A 19,640-nucleotide genomic window follows, 5' to 3' on the forward strand; every position below is an offset into this window, starting at 1 on the left:
TATGAACGCATTCTAGATATCAAAATCTCTTAGCCCGCTGCAAAACGGATAAAAGCGTCTCTGGATTACCAAACAAAGAATTAAATCAAAACCATAGATCAACATCATATCCTCACTATCAATTTAATATCATGAACTATAGATCAACATCATATCCTCATTATCAATTTGATATCATGGTGTGCTCAATATGAAACGTCACAATTTAAGCCTACTAAGCCTACTTCAATACCAGAGGAGTTTGTGGCCAATGAAATAGGTCATCATAACAAACACCACCTAACCAAGTTGTCGAAAATCCTTACCTTGGGAAGGGAAGAGTTACTCCAGAATTTTGTATGTTAAACCACAGAGTAAAACGTTACACAAACTCACAAAAACATCAGCACTGGAAGAATATGATAACCTCACCATAAGCTTTCACAAACAAAGGAATCAAGTGTGGATGCTGAAACAACTATAATGAAATGTGAAGAATTCAAATATGAGAACAGATCACCAAATTAAAGCTTAGAAAAAATATGTAACACAGGCAACTGAACATTATGGTTCACGTGTAAGGTTGATTCGTCCACATAAGACACTTAAGACGGTGATTAAAAAGGTTCAGTGTTTTGTTTAAAAAAAAAAAGCTTTAGTGTTTGAAAAAGTAGGAAACTTTTGTGGTATACCAAACCCGTGTAAATCTTCCTCAAAACAATACAAAAATCAGAAAACAATCATCATCACTAACCTACCAATGAATAACATAAATTAAATTAAATCAATTAAAAGAAAAAGATTCAACAAATAATATAAGAGAACCTTGTTATTCTCATTAACTGCTGCTGCTTGAGCATTGGCAAGTAGTTGTGACAAACACAACTAAAGAATCATCAAAATCAAATAGGGGGTCATCATCACTAACCTACCAATGAATAACATAAACTAAATTAAATCAATTAAAAAAAGAGATTCAAATAATATAAGAGAACCTTGTTATTCTCATTAACTGCTGCTGCTTGAGCATTGCTAAGTAGTTGTGCACAAATACTACTAAAAGAATCATCAAAATCAAATAGGGAATCAGAGATGGAATCTCAAAATCAAATAGGGAATCAGAGATGGAATCTCAAAATCAGAGAAAAAATCACACAATCAGAGAGAATGTGAGAGAGAGATAGGAAAAGAACCTTGTGACAGGGCGATTTGGCTTGACTTCAACACCTTTTAGAGTGACCACATTTCCAATATCAAGAAGTGATGTTCGGTTCCTTCCTTAACCTGCTGCACCGTTCTCTTTCATTGATTTCCCTCCCCCCACTACAGCATCACCTATAACATTGCAAAAAAACGTTGAGTCTTATTCAAGGTACAATAAACTCTGAGATTGAAACCACCAAGATGGAAAGCAGCTTATTAGGTTTAAGAAATCAAGAACAGAAAACATCAGAAACAAAAATGCAACCAAAACCACCAATGAGATATAATATACAATCATGAGAAAGATAGAATAAAATAGAGATAGAATAATCAAATCTCGAGGAGCCATGCTATGATCTCGAGATAGCAGTTATAAATCTCAAATATTGATAAAGGGCCCTCTATTTTTTTATCCTACATCTTTGGGTAATGGGAGAGTTTTTGCAACCTATTGGTTATTTTTAACCAACATTTTAGCTAGCTGCACATTCCATGGTTAGGTCACTCATTATATTAAAAGCATATTAGTGAGTGTGTAACATTTTTCAATATGCGTATCAGTGGTATATGCATATAAGAAGACTAAAGGTAGAATACTATATTTGAGGTCAAATGATCCCAACTCCTTCAAGGAAAAGTCAACAATACAAACACTCTCAAGATATTTTCCATTAATTTAAGTGCCTTTTATGATAAGGTTATTACAAATTTTAACACAATAAGTAAAATAATATTTAGTATGAGAAGAAATTGGACATGTTTAGTACTGCAAAAAATTCCTATTTGTCATCACTGAAATTCTGCTATGTGATGCTGCCATGTCCCCCTTGGGGTAATCAGTTGGGTATGGTACACATACATTTAACCAATTAAAAATACGATTTTTGCAAAACCGGTAGCATCGTCATTTATTTTATTTTTTGGCAAAACCACCTAGAAGACTGCGCGACTAATGTTTAAACAATCTCTGGCATGCATTTATGTTGGCTCTAGATTTTCCTACCCAAGAAGATTATGCAAAATATCTTATTTTTCTTAACAATAAAAGAAGACCATACATGAAGAATGAAAGGAATGTAAACATATTTCTTACCACAATTTCTTCATTCAATACCAACAAACCAAATCACGAACGCTCACAATTTCAGATTGGAAAAAAAAAAAAAAAAAAAAGAAGAAGTAAACCCTAGGTATTGTGTGTCGTTTGAAATTTGGTTGCCAACAAAATTAATACTGACCTGGAGGCCATAGATTAGCTACTCGTTCGTGCAGTATCTGCCTGCGTTGTTTTGAAAATGTAATACCGATATTCCTAAAGCACAAAAAAAGTATGAGAACCTTTGTCTGCCTCAGGTTCCACCGGCACCCGACACATTTATCTCCTGTTTCACCCACAAAGAAAACTAAATGAAACTGACAAAAGTAGATGCTAAGTATCCAACGTAGACTGAAATATAAAGAGTCTTAGAAGAGATAACCCAATTAAAGCCTGCACATGATGTGTGACACAATTTTGGCTTCCTCCTACACAGAGGAGTCCCGGACCACTGTAACCAAAAGGATATCTTTTTAGGAGTATCATCTGTATCAATCATCATCGAAATCATTAATAACAATTGAAACCACTCAAACCAATAAAAGAAGATAATATAAAACCTTTTCCAACGACCAAATCATCAGACAAACATAGAATCGTGTAAACTTTTGCACTGTCAGAATTCAGATAAAAAAAGTCAAACATAGAACAAAGAAGTAAATCGACTAGACAATAAGAATAGAAATTAAAATAAAAATAGTTCACAACCCAAGTACATGGTAGCAAAATAAACCTGAGGCTTGATGCTACTTAGAATGTTATTGTTTCAAAACAAACTACACTGCAGAAAACAGCGTGTCATATTTCAATTCACATGTATGGCGGTCTAAGCCAGAACAAAATCAAAAGACCAGAAAAAAATAAGAATACAAAACATGAAGATCAAACAACAGAAAGATATGAAGATCAAACAATAGAAAGATAGAACCAGTAACAGAAGGAATCAGTGTTCACAAATTACCTCCCTGCAACATCGAAGGAAATAAAATATCAAGAAAATATGCATTCAAAAGCGATGGAGTTATTGAAAACTAAAAGAATTAAAAAAGAGAGAAGCAAATCAAAACTTGAGGTCTCCATGCCTTGATGAAAGATCAACATTTTTTTTATTTTGATAAACCATGCTGCAGAAAAAAAAGTTCACGGTTCAATTTGAGTGTAATGTAATCAAAGCCCAAAAATAAAAATCAGAAAGAACGAATGGTCAATGAAATTTGAGTATGCATCTGTAGCTATCATCGTTTTTATTATAATATTAAATTGTTCCAGATATCCAGAAATCAGCTACCTGCAATGTATAAACGGATAAACGGATATTTTGATATTCTTTTATTTTCAATAGTTTGACAAGATATATCAAAAAAACTATATGGAAACAAAATGAATTTACTAGAGATCACCAAATTAAAACTTTACGCTCCATGTTCTTGGTCCATTTTATCAAGGCATTCCATCGAAACTTCATTGCTCACTGCAAAACGGGGAAACACATCTCTCGATTACCAAACAAAGAATTATATCAAAAAATAATACAAGAGAAAATCTTGATGAGTAAAAGAAGAGTCGAGAGAAGTTTGATTGTGTGAATTCTAAGAGCATATCCAGACGTAAATCAAAATCATATCCTCTCTAGCAACACCTAAGAATAAATAACAAATCATGAAATTTATGCTCTCAGTATCGATAAAGATTGAAACAAAAAGAATTTACTAGAGATCACCAAATGAAAACTATTGGCTCTGTGCTCTTGTCCATTTTATGAACGCATTCTAGACATCAAAATCTCTTAGCCCGCTGCAAAACGGATAAAAGCGTCTCTGGATTACCAAACAAAGAATTAAATCAAAACCATAGATCAACATCATATCCTCACTATCAATTTAATATCATGAACTATAGATCAACATCATATCCTCATTATCAATTTGATATCATGGTGTGCTCAATATGAAACGTCACAATTTAAGCCTACTAAGCCTACTTCAATACCAGAGGAGTTTGTGGCCAATGAAATAGGTCATCATAACAAACACCACCTAACCAAGTTGTCGAAAATCCTTACCTTGGGAAGGGAAGAGTTACTCCAGAATTTTGTATGTTAAACCACAGAGTAAAACGTTACACAAACTCACAAAAACATCAGCACTGGAAGAATATGATAACCTCACCATAAGCTTTCACAAACAAAGGAATCAAGTGTGGATGCTGAAACAACTATAATGAAATGTGAAGAATTCAAATATGAGAACAGATCACCAAATTAAAGCTTAGAAAAAATATGTAACACAGGCAACTGAACATTATGGTTCACGTGTAAGGTTGATTCGTCCACATAAGACACTTAAGACGGTGATTAAAAAGGTTCAGTGTTTTGTTTAAAAAAAAAAAGCTTTAGAGCCCGTTTGGTGCACAGGATAAGAGACAGGATAGGATAACTATATCATATCGTGTCTCAATCCAGTGTTTGGTGACACAACAGGATATGATAAGTTAATCCTGAAGCTTATCCTATCCTGTTTCTCTAGTTAAAATTCTTATCCTGAATTTGAGCTGGGTTACCAGCAGGATAGGATAAGAAAAAAAAAAATCGTTGATTTATTCTATAAAATATATTTTAAAATAAAAAATTGAAAATTGAAAATTAATAATATAATTTGATAGTAAATTAATAATAAAATAATTAATTTTTAAATATATATGTGATTTTCTCACAAGGTAATTTTGTAATTTATATAATCTAAAAAATCAAAATTCTCCTAAAATTACAATATTTTAAATTAAAATAATTATTAAAAAATTGCAAAATAAGAATATTAATTTAAATTTAATAACAACTTAAATATAATTCTTTTGCAATGGTAGTTTTATTATTTACATATATCATATATTTATTTAGCTTATCTAACATGTATAATTGAGTTATTTATTTGATCATGATTCATATAAAAAACTTAATTTGTTTATTTTCTCATGATTTGTATTTAAAATTTAAAGTTATTTGATTACTTTTTCTTTTTGTACAATTACTTATTTATATTTTTATTTATAAAATTCAAAGTATTACAATATAATTTTTAACAAATAACAATTATTTTACGAGGGTAATTTTGTCATTTAAATATGTTATGTATCTTATCATATTGGTATGAACAAATATGTATTAAAAATATGATATAATAGTTATCATGTTTGTTATCCTGTGTGCACCAAACACAGGATAGGATAACCGAGGATAACTGTTATCCTGCTGATATCTTATCCTATCACTATCCTGTTGTATATCCTATCATGTCACTATCCTATCCTGCGCACCAAACGGGCCCTTAGTGTTTGAAAAAGTAGGAAACTTTTGTGGTATACCAAACCCGTGTAAATCTTCCTCAAAACAATACAAAAATCAGAAAACAATCATCATCACTAACCTACCAATGAATAACATAAATTAAATTAAATCAATTAAAAGAAAAAGATTCAACAAATAATATAAGAGAACCTTGTTATTCTCATTAACTGCTGCTGCTTGAGCATTGGCAAGTAGTTGTGACAAACACAACTAAAGAATCATCAAAATCAAATAGGGGGTCATCATCACTAACCTACCAATGAATAACATAAACTAAATTAAATCAATTAAAAAAAGAGATTCAAATAATATAAGAGAACCTTGTTATTCTCATTAACTGCTGCTGCTTGAGCATTGCTAAGTAGTTGTGCACAAATACTACTAAAAGAATCATCAAAATCAAATAGGGAATCAGAGATGGAATCTCAAAATCAAATAGGGAATCAGAGATGGAATCTCAAAATCAGAGAAAAAATCACACAATCAGAGAGAATGTGAGAGAGAGATAGGAAAAGAACCTTGTGACAGGGCGATTTGGCTTGACTTCAACACCTTTTAGAGTGACCACATTTCCAATATCAAGAAGTGATGTTCGGTTCCTTCCTTAACCTGCTGCACCGTTCTCTTTCATTGATTTCCCTCCCCCCACTACAGCATCACCTATAACATTGCAAAAAAACGTTGAGTCTTATTCAAGGTACAATAAACTCTGAGATTGAAACCACCAAGATGGAAAGCAGCTTATTAGGTTTAAGAAATCAAGAACAGAAAACATCAGAAACAAAAATGCAACCAAAACCACCAATGAGATATAATATACAATCATGAGAAAGATAGAATAAAATAGAGATAGAATAATCAAATCTCGAGGAGCCATGCTATGATCTCGAGATAGCAGTTATAAATCTCAAATATTGATAAAGGGCCCTCTATTTTTTTATCCTACATCTTTGGGTAATGGGAGAGTTTTTGCAACCTATTGGTTATTTTTAACCAACATTTTAGCTAGCTGCACATTCCATGGTTAGGTCACTCATTATGTTAAAAGCATATTAGTGAGTGTGTAACATTTTTCAATATGCGTATCAGTGGTATATGCATATAAGAAGACTAAAGGTAGAATACTATATTTGAGGTCAAATGATCCCAACTCCTTCAAGGAAAAGTCAACAATACAAACACTCTCAAGATATTTTCCATTAATTTAAGTGCCTTTTATGATAAGGTTATTACAAATTTTAACACAATAAGTAAAATAATATTTAGTATGAGAAGAAATTGGACATGTTTAGTACTGTAAAAAATTCCTATTTGTCATCACTGAAATTCTGCTATGTGATGCTGCCATGTCCCCCTTGGGGTAATCAGTTGAGTATGGTGCACATACATTTAACCAATTAAAAATACGATTTTTGAAAAACCGGTAGCATCGTCATTTATTTTATTTTTTGGCAAAACCACCTAGAAGACTGCGCGACTAGTGTTTAAACAATCTCTGGCATGCATTTATGTTGGCTCTAGATTTTCCTACCCAAGCAGATTATGCAAAATATCTTATTTTTCTTAACAATAAAAGAAGACCATACAGGAAGAATGAAAGGAATGTACACATTTTTTACCACAATTTCATAATTCAATACCATAAAGCCAAAAGTTAGGTCACACAAACCAAATCATGAAAGCTCACAATTTCAGATTGGAAAAAACAAAAAGAAGTAAACCCTAGGTATTGTGCGTCATTTGAAATTTGGTTGCCAACAAAATTAATACTGACCTGGAAGCCATAGATTAGCTACTCGTTCGTGCAGTATCTGCCTGCGTTGTTTTGAAAATGTAATACTGAAATTCCTAAAGCACAAAAAAAGTATGAGAACCTTTGTCTGCCTCAGGTTCCACGGGCACCCCACACATTTATCTCCTGTTTAACCCACACAGAAAACTAAATGAAACTGACAAAAGTGGATGCTAAGTATCCAACATAGACTGAAATGTAAAGAGTCTTAGAGGAGATAACCCAATTAAAGCCTGCACATGATGTGTGACACAATTTTGGCTCCCTCCTAACAGAGGAGTCCCGGACCACTGTAGTAACCAAAAGGATAACTTTTTAGGAGTATCATCTGTATCAATCATCATCTAAATCATTAATAACAATTGAAACCACTCAAACCAATAAAAGAAGATAATATAAATCCTTTTCCAACGACCAAATCATCAGACAAACATAGAATCGTGTAAACTTTTGCACTGTCAGAATTCAGATAAAAAAAAGTCAAACATAGAACAATGAAGTAAATCGACTAGACAATAAGAATAGAAATGAAAATAAAAATAGTTCACAACCCAAGTACATGGTAGCAAAATAAACCTGATGCTTGATGCTACTTAGAATGATATTGTTTCAAAACAAACTACACTGCAGAAAACAGCGTGTCATATTTCAATTCACATGTATGGCGGTCTAAGCCAAAACAAAATCAGAAGACCAGAAAAGAATAAGAATACAAAACATGAAGATCAAACAACAGAAAGATAGAACCAGTAACAGAAGGAATCAGTGTTCACAAATTACTTCCCTGCAACATCGAAGGACATAAAATATCAAGAAAATATGCATTCAAAAGCGATGGAGTTATTGAAAACTAAAATAATTAAAAAAGAGAGAAGCAAATCAAAACTTGAGGTCTCCATGCCTTGATGAAAGATCAACATTTTTTTTATTTTGATAAACCATGCAGCAGAAAAACAAGTTCACGGTTCAATTTGAGTGTAATGTAATCAAAGCCCAAAAATAAAAATCAGAAAGAACGAATGGTCAAAGAAATTTGATTATGCATCTGTAGCTATCATCGTTTTTATTATAATATCAAATTGTTCCAGGTATCCAGAAATCAGCTACCTGCAATGTATAAACGGATATTTTGATATTCTTTTATTTTCAATAGTTTGACAAGATATATCAAAAAAAAACTATATGGAAACAAAATGAATTTACTAGAGATCACCAAATTAAAACTTTACGCTCCATGTTCTTTGTCCATTTTATCAAGGCATTCCATCGAAACTTTATTGCCCACTGCAAAACAGAGAAACACAACTCTCCATTATCAAACAAAGAATTATATCAAAAAATAATACAAAACAAAATCTTGATGAGTAAAAGAAGAGTCGAAAGAAGTTTGATTGTGTGAATTCTGAGAGCATATCCAGACGTAAATCAAAATCATATCCTCTCTAGCAACACCTAAGAATAAATAACAAATCATGAAATTTATGCTCTCTGAATCGATAAAGATTGAAACAAAAAGAATTTACTAAAGATCACCAAATGAAAACTATTGGCTCTGTGCTCTTGTCCATTTTATGAACGCATTCTAAACATCAAAATCTCCTAGCCCGCTGCAAAACGGATAAACGCGTCTCTGGATTACCAAACAAAGAATTATATCAAAAAATTATACAAAACAAAATCATGATGGGTAAAAGTAGAGTCAAGAGAAGTTTGATTCTTAGAAAAGCATATCAAGGCTTAAATCAAAACCATATCCTCTTCTGCAACACCTAAGAAGAGTCAAGAGAAGTTTGATTCTGAGAAAAGCATATCAAGACTTAAATCAAAACTATAGATCAACATCATGTCCTCACTATCAATTTAATATCTAATGTTCCTCATCCACAAACACAAAATCACCAAGACTAGCAGGACACAACAAGTGTCTGCCACGGGTTCCACAACAAACTACACATTTCTGACACACTTTTGGCTTCCTCCTAAAACATAGGAGTCCCAGGCCACTGTAATGAAAACATTATCTTTATAGCATCATCATCATCATCATCATAAATCACAACTAACAGTAAAAACCAGCAAAAGAATCTATTGTCACCAACGATTAAATCATCAGAGCAAACAACACCTATGACATAACCAAAATATCTCATCTGGAAGGGAAAAGAGTTATTCCAGAATCTTGTACCTTATGATAGAGTAGTACTCAAGTTCTGGATACTGAAACGCACAGCTTCAACACCAGCTTATCCCCAACAAACAAATTACCGGTTTTATCTTGCCACATGCAATACCAGATAATTCCTAGAGCCAGCCACTATAACAATGACGATATCATTTTAGAAGAATATCATAAATAACAAAATAACAACGAAAATACAAAATACAAAATAACAACGAAAATAACACTAGAAGAATATCATCTCTCCCTTAGCCAATTTATCCCCAACAAACAAATCATCATAACAAACACCTAACCAAGTTGACCAAAAATCTTCATCCTTGGGAAGGGAAGAGTTACTCCGGAAGCTTGTATGCAAAACCACAGAGTAAAAACGAAGTTCCGGATAGAAACACAAAAACTTCAACACTAGAAGAAATGCAAAACTCAAGGTAGTCTGTGATAACCTCTCTCTAAGCTTTCACAATGGAATCGAGAAGCGGGGATGCTGAAACGGACATAATGAAATGTAAATAATTCATATTCCGAGAAGAGAACCCCAAATTAAAGCCTAGCAATTATATAACACGACCATAAAAAAAAATGATTCATGTGTCCTTGTTAATTTGTTCCCAGAAAAGCGGCAAAGAAACTCATCTCCAATGTTCTACATTCCAGGAAGCTAATTGAAAAGGTGTAGGTTGATTGCGAAAGATGAAGACTTTTGTAACACACCAAACCCATGTAAAACTTGCTCTGCCAATACCACATCATACATTAACAGAACAATTACGCTGTGAAAATAGGTTGTAGAAAAATAAAGAAGAAGAAAGAATAGTAGCATAATTCTTCAAACCAAGTTGCAGATCAACATTACAAAGAGAGGACTACCAAGTTATCCCAACTCCTCAAGAATCATGTAAACTTTTGCACTGTCAGAATTCAGATCAAAAAGCCAAATGAGGATCAAAGAAATAAATCAACTAGACAATATAGAAATGAAAATAATTCACAACCCAAGTACATGGTAGCAAAATAAACCTGAAGCTCGATACTACTTAGAATGTTATTGTTTCAAAAGACACTACACTGCAGAAAACAACGTCATGTTTCAATTCACATATGGCGGTCAAAGCCAGAACCAAATCAAAAGACCAGAAAAAAATAAGACTACAAAACATGACGATCAAAAGACCAGAAAAAAATAAGATTACAAACCATGAATATCAAACAAAAGAAAGATAGAACCAGAAGAAAAGACCAATTATATCCCACACATTTCCACAACAATGTGAACCTGTCTGCCACGGGTTCCACAACAAACTACACATTTCTGACACACTTTTGGCTTCCTCCTAAAACATAGGAGTCCCAGGCCACTGTAATGAAAACATTATCTTTATAGGATCATCATCATCATCATCATAAATCACAACTAACAGTAAAAACCAGCAAAAGAAACTATTGTCACCAACAAATAAATCATCAGAGCAAACAACACCTATGACATAACCAAAATTTCTCATCTGGGAAGGGAAAAGAGTTATTCCAGAATCTTGTACCTTATGATAGAGTAGTACTCAAGTTCTGGATACTGAAACGCACAGCTTCAAAACCAGCTTACACGCGATCAAAGAACTATCATTTGGGAACAAATACATATAAGTAAAAAGACCAATTATATCCCAAGAATGAATGAGAGAAGCATGCATGCAGAAGTAGAAAAAAGCGTAGAGGCAGTTGAAAATCATCAGATTGCAAGATTAAGCCAGCCACAATTGAGAATATATACCACATCCAGCAAAACATGAGGTTCATGTGCACTTATTAATCATTTCACAGGACACGAGTACAACATACAGCTGAAGCTATCCTGATGATTACGTATTCCGAATCAAGTGCGTTCAAGGAAAATTGACCAGAGCAAAAACATTCACAGGCTCTCTCCCCTGTAGCACCAAAGCAAGAACATGTCCTTGAAAATCTCTGCCACAGAAACTGATAAAGGATTCAAGTAAACTACATCCTCAAACAGAAAACAAGAAACAATTGGAGATTCTGGTCATCATCATATATCACAACTAACAGTAAAAACAAGCAAAAGAAGACTAGAGAAAATCTCTCCAAACAAAGTTAAGTTGTCACCAATGAACAAATCATCAAAGCAAACAACGCATATGACGTAACCAAAATTGTCCAAAATTTCTCATCTGGGAAGGGAAAAGAGTTGTTCCAGAATCTTGTACCTTATGACAGAGTAGTACCGAGGTTCTGGATACTGAAACCTTATGACACGAAAACTTCAACACCAGCTCACACATAGGAGAGAAAGACCTATTATATTCCCAGAATGAATGAGAGAAGAAAGGATGCAGAAGTAGTACAAAGCGCAGAGGCAGTTGGAAATCATCAGATTGTTAGATTAACCTCAGCCACAGATGAAACTATATACCACATCTAGTAAAACATGATGGTTCATGTGTACTTGTTAATTATTTCACAGGACACGGGTAGTACAAAGCACAAAGGCACTAATCTCCATTTTCAGCACAACAAAATTGACAAGGTGCCGTGTGATTGACACTTCTGGGACTGTAAACACCAGGTGATACATACATGCACAACAAAATTACTGTGACGATTAGTTGTAGAATAAACCAAGAAAACAGAAGAAAAAAAAGTAGCATAATACTCCAAACCAAGTCACTGATCAGAAGGTCATAATTACAAAGAGTCCCACAGAACTGTCCCAATTTCTCCAGATTACATATTAAAAACGAGGCATGCTTCCCAAACTGGTAACACATCGAAAAATAAAATTCACATCAAAAGTGCAGAATGCTGCAAAAAAATAATATTAAAAGCAAAACACTGATGATGAGTACATGCTCAAAGGATGAAAGGAAGAATAATATTTGACACAAAAGATGAACTAGAAAATAAGTCGACGAAAAACCTAACAAACTCAATAATAGTTTGAAACCAACAAGAGCCGTAAACTCCAAGTTTGAAACCAACAACAACCAAATAAAACCTCAAAAGCAGGAACCAAAAATAATAAACCATGCCATAGTAGAAATGACCAAATTTAAGCCTTTTACAGTTGGAAGTATTCGACACACCCAATGGAAAAGTAGCATAATTCTTCAAATCAATGTGGATCAGTATTCGACACACCCAATGGAATAGTAGCATAATTCTTCAAATCAATGTGGATAATTAGTACAAAGAGAGGCCCACCAAGTTGATGCAAGGAAAATTGACCAAGCAAAAACATTCACAGGCTCTCTCCCCTGTAACACCAAAGCAAGAATATGTCCTTCATAATCTCTGCCACAGAAACGGACAAAGGGGTCAAGTAAACTACATCCTCAAACAAAAAACACGAAGAGAGCCAATTGCAGATTCTGGTCACCATCAAAGATCACAACTAACAGTAAAAACAAGCAAAAGAAGACTAGAGAAAATCTCTCCGAACAAAGTTAAGTTGTCACCAACGAACAAATCATCAGAGCAAACAACACATATGACGTAACCAAAATTGTCCAAAAATTTTCATCCGGGAAGGGAAAAGAGTTATTCCAAAATCTTGTACCTTATGACAGAGTACTACTCAGGTTCTGGATACTGAAATAAAGTTCAAGTTGTCGACTCAAGAATAAGTCTTGTAGTGGACCCGAAAAGCCTAAACCTTGGGGATACCTTAGAACGTTAATGGGTTAAAAAACTACGATCGAAAATTAAAGATTCGATCACATTAGTTTTAATTTTGAAGACTAATTAGACCACTCAAAATCTTTAATTTGATCAAAGATTTTAGTTTAAGAGACCAAACTTGTTAGTTATTACAAGTAAATTTTCTGTGTTAAATTTTAGTATTAATTTGTGTATGTCTATTGTACGAGCCAACATCTTGACAGGTGGGGCTTTTGATGGTGCTTCCATGAACCCAACAGTGTCTTTTGGGCCTGCCGTTGTTAGCTGGACATGGGCTAATCACTGGGTTTATTGGGTCGGCCCTTTAATTGGTTCGGCTATTGCTGCAGTTGTCTATGAAATTTTCTTCATCACCCCTAGCTCTTATGAACAATTACCTGTCACATATTATTAAGGTGTAAATTCCCCTTAAGTTTTAATTGAAATGGGGTTGAATTTCCTTAATTTGCTTTCTATCTTAGGTGCTCTTTGTTATTTGCATTTTCTTGTTTTCAAATGTTTGATTTTCTGTGATATATGTCATGTTCTGTAAGATCATTCTATTAAGCAATGATCACCTCTAAACTTAATACTTATCATTTTAGTGAGTAATGACAGACTCGAGTGTGTGTCTACTTATCGGTGAATATGAACCATACTCAAAATAAATGAATCCAATCCAATAAAAAATCACCTCGGCTATACTCCATGCAAGAAAAGTTATAAAAACATAAGGTAACTCCTGGCCTAAGAGAAAGCACAGAACAAAAATTCTGAGTTAGGAATCAAATGAATTGCAAAAACAAACAAAAGCTTCACATGAAATTAAACAATATAAACTAAAGGCAATAACATAAAGAAGTGAAAGTGAAGTGACCCGTAGAACAGATTAAAACCTCATCAAAGTCTGAACAATGACAACCACAAACTGAGCCCTTCTTGTCCATTGCATCAGAGGAAACAATGATCCGCTCAGCACCAATGGCACCGTGTATAACTTCCATGAGTGCAGCACATTGCAGAAAACCTTTAATCAAAAGTCAAAAAACATGGAATGTTAATAAAATTATATTTTACAGGACACAAGTAGTACAAAGCACAGAGGCACTCATCTCCAACTGCAGCACAACAAAATTAACAAGGTGCAGTGTGATAGAGACTTCTAAGTACTTGCACCGTGAACACAAGAAGATAGATGAAAAACAAAACTACTATGACAAATTGTTGTAGAATAAACCAAGAATAAAGAAAAGTAGAATAATTCGGCAAACCAAGTCACTGAACAAAAGGTCATAATTACAAAGAGAGCCCCACAAAGCTGTCAAAATTTCTCCAGAATCGTGTAAATTTCTGCAGTGCCAGATTACAGGTTAAAAACAAAGCGTGCTATCAAAATTGAAACACATTAAAAAGAAAATTCACATTAGAACTCAATCGAAGAATAATATTTGACGCAAAGAGGAATTAGAAAACAAGTCGACTAAAAACCTAACGAACTTTATAATCGTAGTGTATCATCATTAAAATAAGTGCGGCAAACTCCAAGTTTGAATGCAACGACAACCAAATAATATCTCAGAAGCAAGAACCCAAAATAATCAACCTGAAAAGAATAACAATACCGATGAAATATTGAAAAATAAAAGAATTTAAAACTCCAGAGAAAATGAATCGAAAATAATTCACATTGCAAGAAGTGTACAAAATAAACCTGATTGCTTGATATTACACAGAAAGTTATTGTCTCAATATTGTGAAAACTAACAACTCATTAGTAGCTACAGATCATTAAAATAACAGCCAACTTCAAGATCAAAACCAAAGTAACCAGGGAAAAAAATGTGAAAACAAAAACTAAAAGATCAAACAAGAGGAAGATAGAACACGGCGGAATTGTGTGCATGTAGATTACCTCTCCTGCAAAACCAAAGAGAAAAATAACAAATCAATCGATAAATATATGCTCTCAAAATCAATGAACAAATATATGCTCCAAGAGAGACATGGACATGTACTACAGAAGGAACACCAGACACAGATGACACCGATGCCGATGCCGCTTTGATGAAACGGACAAGGAACGCGAAAGGTGTAGGCACAGTTAATGTCCATTCAAGTTTGCCTAGGATGGTTTTCTCCATGATACGAATTTGTTCATGAGTGTAAGCATAATCTGAGAGGGTTACAAAGTCATTAACCTCAGGTGGCCAGATTTCTTCATACTTTGATGCCATCAGCATAGCACTGATGCCAACCAATTGAAGTTCCCTTCTTGGCACAAGTTTGACAGCTAGGAATCTATCAACTACGTTGATTGTGAGATATAGGGCTTCTTTTGGTGAAAGTTGAAATTTGGTGTGAAGATCTACTAGCCAATCAATGAGTATTGCCCTCATCTTCGCATTTATCTCAGGCTGTGAGTTCATGTAATCATGTGGACGGTTCTCATTCTTCACAGTTCAACACATACACAATAGCAAAATTGAAATCAGACACAAAACAAAATCATAAAGAATCAAAATTCAAAAATAAATATAAATCATATAAGTCATGTGTTTTTTTGTTACCTCAACTATCTTATAGAACTTGTAAATATCTTCAAGATATTCAACAGCAGCAAGTTCATTGTTAGCATCACCAGCATCAATGTCAACAATTTCCTTTGGTTTGTTAGTCATGTAGATTACCTCTCCGGCAAAACTAAAGAGAAAAATAACAAATCAGTCGATAAATATATGCTCTAAAAATCAATGAACAAATATATGCTCCAAGAGAGACATGGACATGTACTACATAACCATATATACTGAAGCTCTCCTAATACTAAAATCAACATTGTCATAATACACTATCAAAGGACACCATTCAGAACAAGTACATTCATAGTTCTCTCCCCAGTACACCAAACCAAAAACACGTCCATGATAATCGCCGCCACAGCTTTCACAGTACATATCCACCCTGTGAAACCCAAATGGAACTCGTGAAAGAATCAAATCTTCAAAAGAGACAAAGAATCGTGAAGAATTCATTGAAGAGTAGCGATCACCGAATGAAAGCATAACAACAATAGACTATTGCCGATTCTTGTGCTCCATTAGGTTCCCCCTATACCAAGTTATTCTCCAAAATCCAGTTATTATATCCCAAATCCAGAAACAAATACACACAAATAAAAAAAAATTACTAGTTTAATGGGAAATATGAGATCCTGTGCCTGCTATATATTTATTGGCTATCTCTCCACAGAAAACTCAAAAGCAGATGATGCGTGACATGATTGTGTACAAACGTCAACACCAATTTGTACACAATCTAAGAACAATATCCCAATTATTCGAAAACAAATACATATACATATACATGATGCAAGAAGATTGAAGTAGACATGATGTAGAAAGATTTCAGTTGAATCATATGTAGGGTCTAGGGTGAACTTTCTTTGATGCAGCAGAGAATTAAACCTGTCGATCACTTAATCATTAGAAAATACTGTTAAGTTGTCATCTTATGTGTTCTAGAAAGCGTTACACTATGAAATTAATGAAAAATAAAGATCAACATATTATTGGCACTGTAGTAAAATAACTTATACACCGGATACTTATACAACTTTTGAATCAGTAAATCCAAATAATGATGGATAGTATATCAAATTGCGTATTTTTTTATCTCAATATGACACCTCTAACTTCACAACACATCGAACGTTAAACTAAATGTCACAGATGAAAGAAGGCATTGCTGTATTATTAAAACCCGCACCTTTCTACACTATGCGGAGTTACCTCATAAGCTTTGGTCATTTGCTTTTGTCACTGCTGCATATATTTCACTAACAGACTTCTTACAGTTGTTCTTCAAAAGAGGTACCCGATGAAGTCCTACACAAGACCAAATGAAATATTTACCATTTACACTCTTTTAATTGCCTTCGTCCAGAAGATTAAAGTACCAAACACTACACAGAACTAAAATACAGATTCTCAAGAATCATGTAAACTTGAGAACCAAAGGTAGAGAACAAACATTTTGAAGAATAACCTCTGCCACGGTTGCACATTCATAGCTTTATCTTTCATGAAATGTCCAAGTGAATTTAAAAGAGGAAATTGCAAAGAATGTATAATAAAAATAGTAGAAAGAGTAACACTGAAACAAAAATAACTTATAATCCAGTAGAGGTCATCAAATTAAATTAAGGCTTCATACTTACATAGAACTACCTTGTTTCAACACACTAATCTGCCTAAAACAGGTTCATATAATTCAATACACATGCAATCATAGCCTGAAAAATTAATTCCAAACAATTCAATGAACAAACCAGGTTTTTACCAGATCCAATGATTGTGAAAGAAGTGTCACAAAACTCTATAATATTTGAAACAAACACTGCTGGGATAGCATCCAGGCACCACATCGTTTTATTTGTTTTTTTGAAAAAGCCGTCGTATTCAACATATAATGACTGCACTTGGATGCAATGTCTTAGGATGATTATGTTGGTAAATACGCATTGATTATGTTGGTACAATAAACAAGAGATTGTCACCTTTGTCTGTATCTTGCAAGCTTGTCCATATCAATCTGTGTACACAACTAAAATTCGAAAAAATAGTCTCATAAAAATAAATAAAATTCAAGATGCTAAGAATGAGGCAACCTCCAGAAGCACTCCTTTTCCAGTACGGTAGTGAACAGAAAAATTGCCGGCATCCTTTAATAATCTACAAAGGTCCTGAGAGTCGAGTTTGTGCAATTCCTGTACTGCTAGCATCAAGTTTAACGTCTGCTCAAACAAATAAATGGAACTTATTTAAATTCCTGTCATTAAAACAGTTGATATCATAAAAAATTAGTATCATGGATCCTAGTCACATTCAAGTGGTTACTACTTGTCTGTATACCACTACCAGATGGTTCTTCCTTAGCAATGATCATTCTTGCAAATTATTACGAAGACAAAAAAGTCATGTGTCAGCAAAATAGACCAAGGAATTTTGAAGCATGCATATATAACACAGGTGATCGATGATCCAGTATGCATGAGTAAGCATAAGATAATCGTTTCTTTTAACATTGAAAAGAGAAACAATGTTTATGATAGTAGACCTACAATACATCAGAAGATGCAAGTAGGGCTCTAATAGGAGAATTACTAGGTCTCTCAGACACTTGGGGTACCAATACGGCAATACCATTGTTAAGATACGTTAATACCATTCACAAGCTTTTGAGATAGTTGGCTCTAGATATGGTATCAAAGAAGTAATGAACAAGTGGTCTAGAGTTTAACCTTTGTTACACCCACTCTTTTAATTAAAAGCACAGTTTCTTCACAAGTTGTCTAGACCTGTGCATTATCAACACTTTGAGACCAAAACCACTCATCTGTCATCACTTAACACCTTAAACTATTATGACTGTTGCTCCATGACGACAACCATTTCTGTAATTTCCATCCTTGACTTATGTTCCTGTATTGCATTGTTACAGAACTAGGGATTGAGGGTTCAATTCCACAAAACTCTTTTCGCTTTTACTTCTAACGCAATAAAGGGAGATGTTTTTAATGGTTTTAATGTCTGTTGTAGCAGTTATAAATCTCAAACATTGATAGAGGGCCCTCTATTTTTTTATACTACATCTTTGGGTAATGGGAGAGTTTTTGCAACCTATTGGTTAATTTTAACCAACATTTTAGCTAGCTGCACATTCCATGGTTAGGTCACTCATTATATTAAAAGCATATTAGTGAGTGTGTAACATTTTTCAATATGCATATCAGTGATATATGCATATAAGAAGATTAAAGGTACAATACTATATTTGATGACAAATGATCCTAACTCCTTCAAGGAAAAGTCAACAATACATACACTCTCAAGATATATTTAAGTGCCTTTTATGATAAGGGTATTACAAATTTTAACACAATAAGTAAAATAATATTTAGTATGAGAAGAAATTGGACATGTTTAGTACTGCAAAAAATTCCTATTTGTCATCACTAAAATTCTGCTATGTGATACTGCCATGTCCCCCTTGGGGTAATCAGTTGATAATGGTATACTATTAGATAGAGTGGTCATTCACAATCTAATGGCTATTTTTTTTCAATAAGATCAAACGACTTAAATTAAAACATTTAGTGAGATCTATGGTGGACCACATACAATGTTGGTCCACCTAATACATTTGGTGTTAAAAACTAACGGAAAGGACCAAAATGACTAATGGAAATGTCTTTAAGGGACCAATCCGATCCTTTTTTTCTTTAAGGGACCATTGTGAAACCTAAAATGTCTTTAAGGGACCATTTAAGTAATTAAGCCATTAAAAATACGATTTTTGCAGAACCGGTAGCATC

At 33.7% G+C, this 19,640-nt stretch overlaps 2 long non-coding RNA genes and 1 pseudogene across 2 annotated transcripts; all 3 read right to left on the reverse strand.

Moving 5' to 3' along the window:
• The window catches only part of LOC123896117, a 66,832-nt pseudogene that overhangs the window by 16,246 nt on the left and 30,946 nt on the right, over nt 1-19,640 (reverse strand).
• LOC123899726 lies at nt 753-4,660 on the reverse strand. The gene is made up of 5 exons (XR_006805734.1): nt 4,341-4,660; nt 3,989-4,072; nt 2,421-3,749; nt 1,173-1,314; nt 753-907 (listed from the first exon to the last, which is right to left on the reverse strand). It is a non-coding gene; the product is annotated as an uncharacterized LOC123899726 (long non-coding RNA).
• On the reverse strand, nt 5,720-15,080 carry LOC123899725. The gene is made up of 6 exons (XR_006805733.1): nt 14,164-15,080; nt 13,962-14,014; nt 9,599-12,901; nt 7,396-9,043; nt 6,140-6,281; nt 5,720-5,874 (listed from the first exon to the last, which is right to left on the reverse strand). It is a non-coding gene; the product is annotated as an uncharacterized LOC123899725 (long non-coding RNA).

Source organism: Trifolium pratense, linkage group LG7 (assembly GCF_020283565.1).
Source record: "Trifolium pratense cultivar HEN17-A07 linkage group LG7, ARS_RC_1.1, whole genome shotgun sequence".
In the NCBI taxonomy this organism is placed as follows: Eukaryota; Viridiplantae; Streptophyta; class Magnoliopsida; order Fabales; family Fabaceae; genus Trifolium; species Trifolium pratense.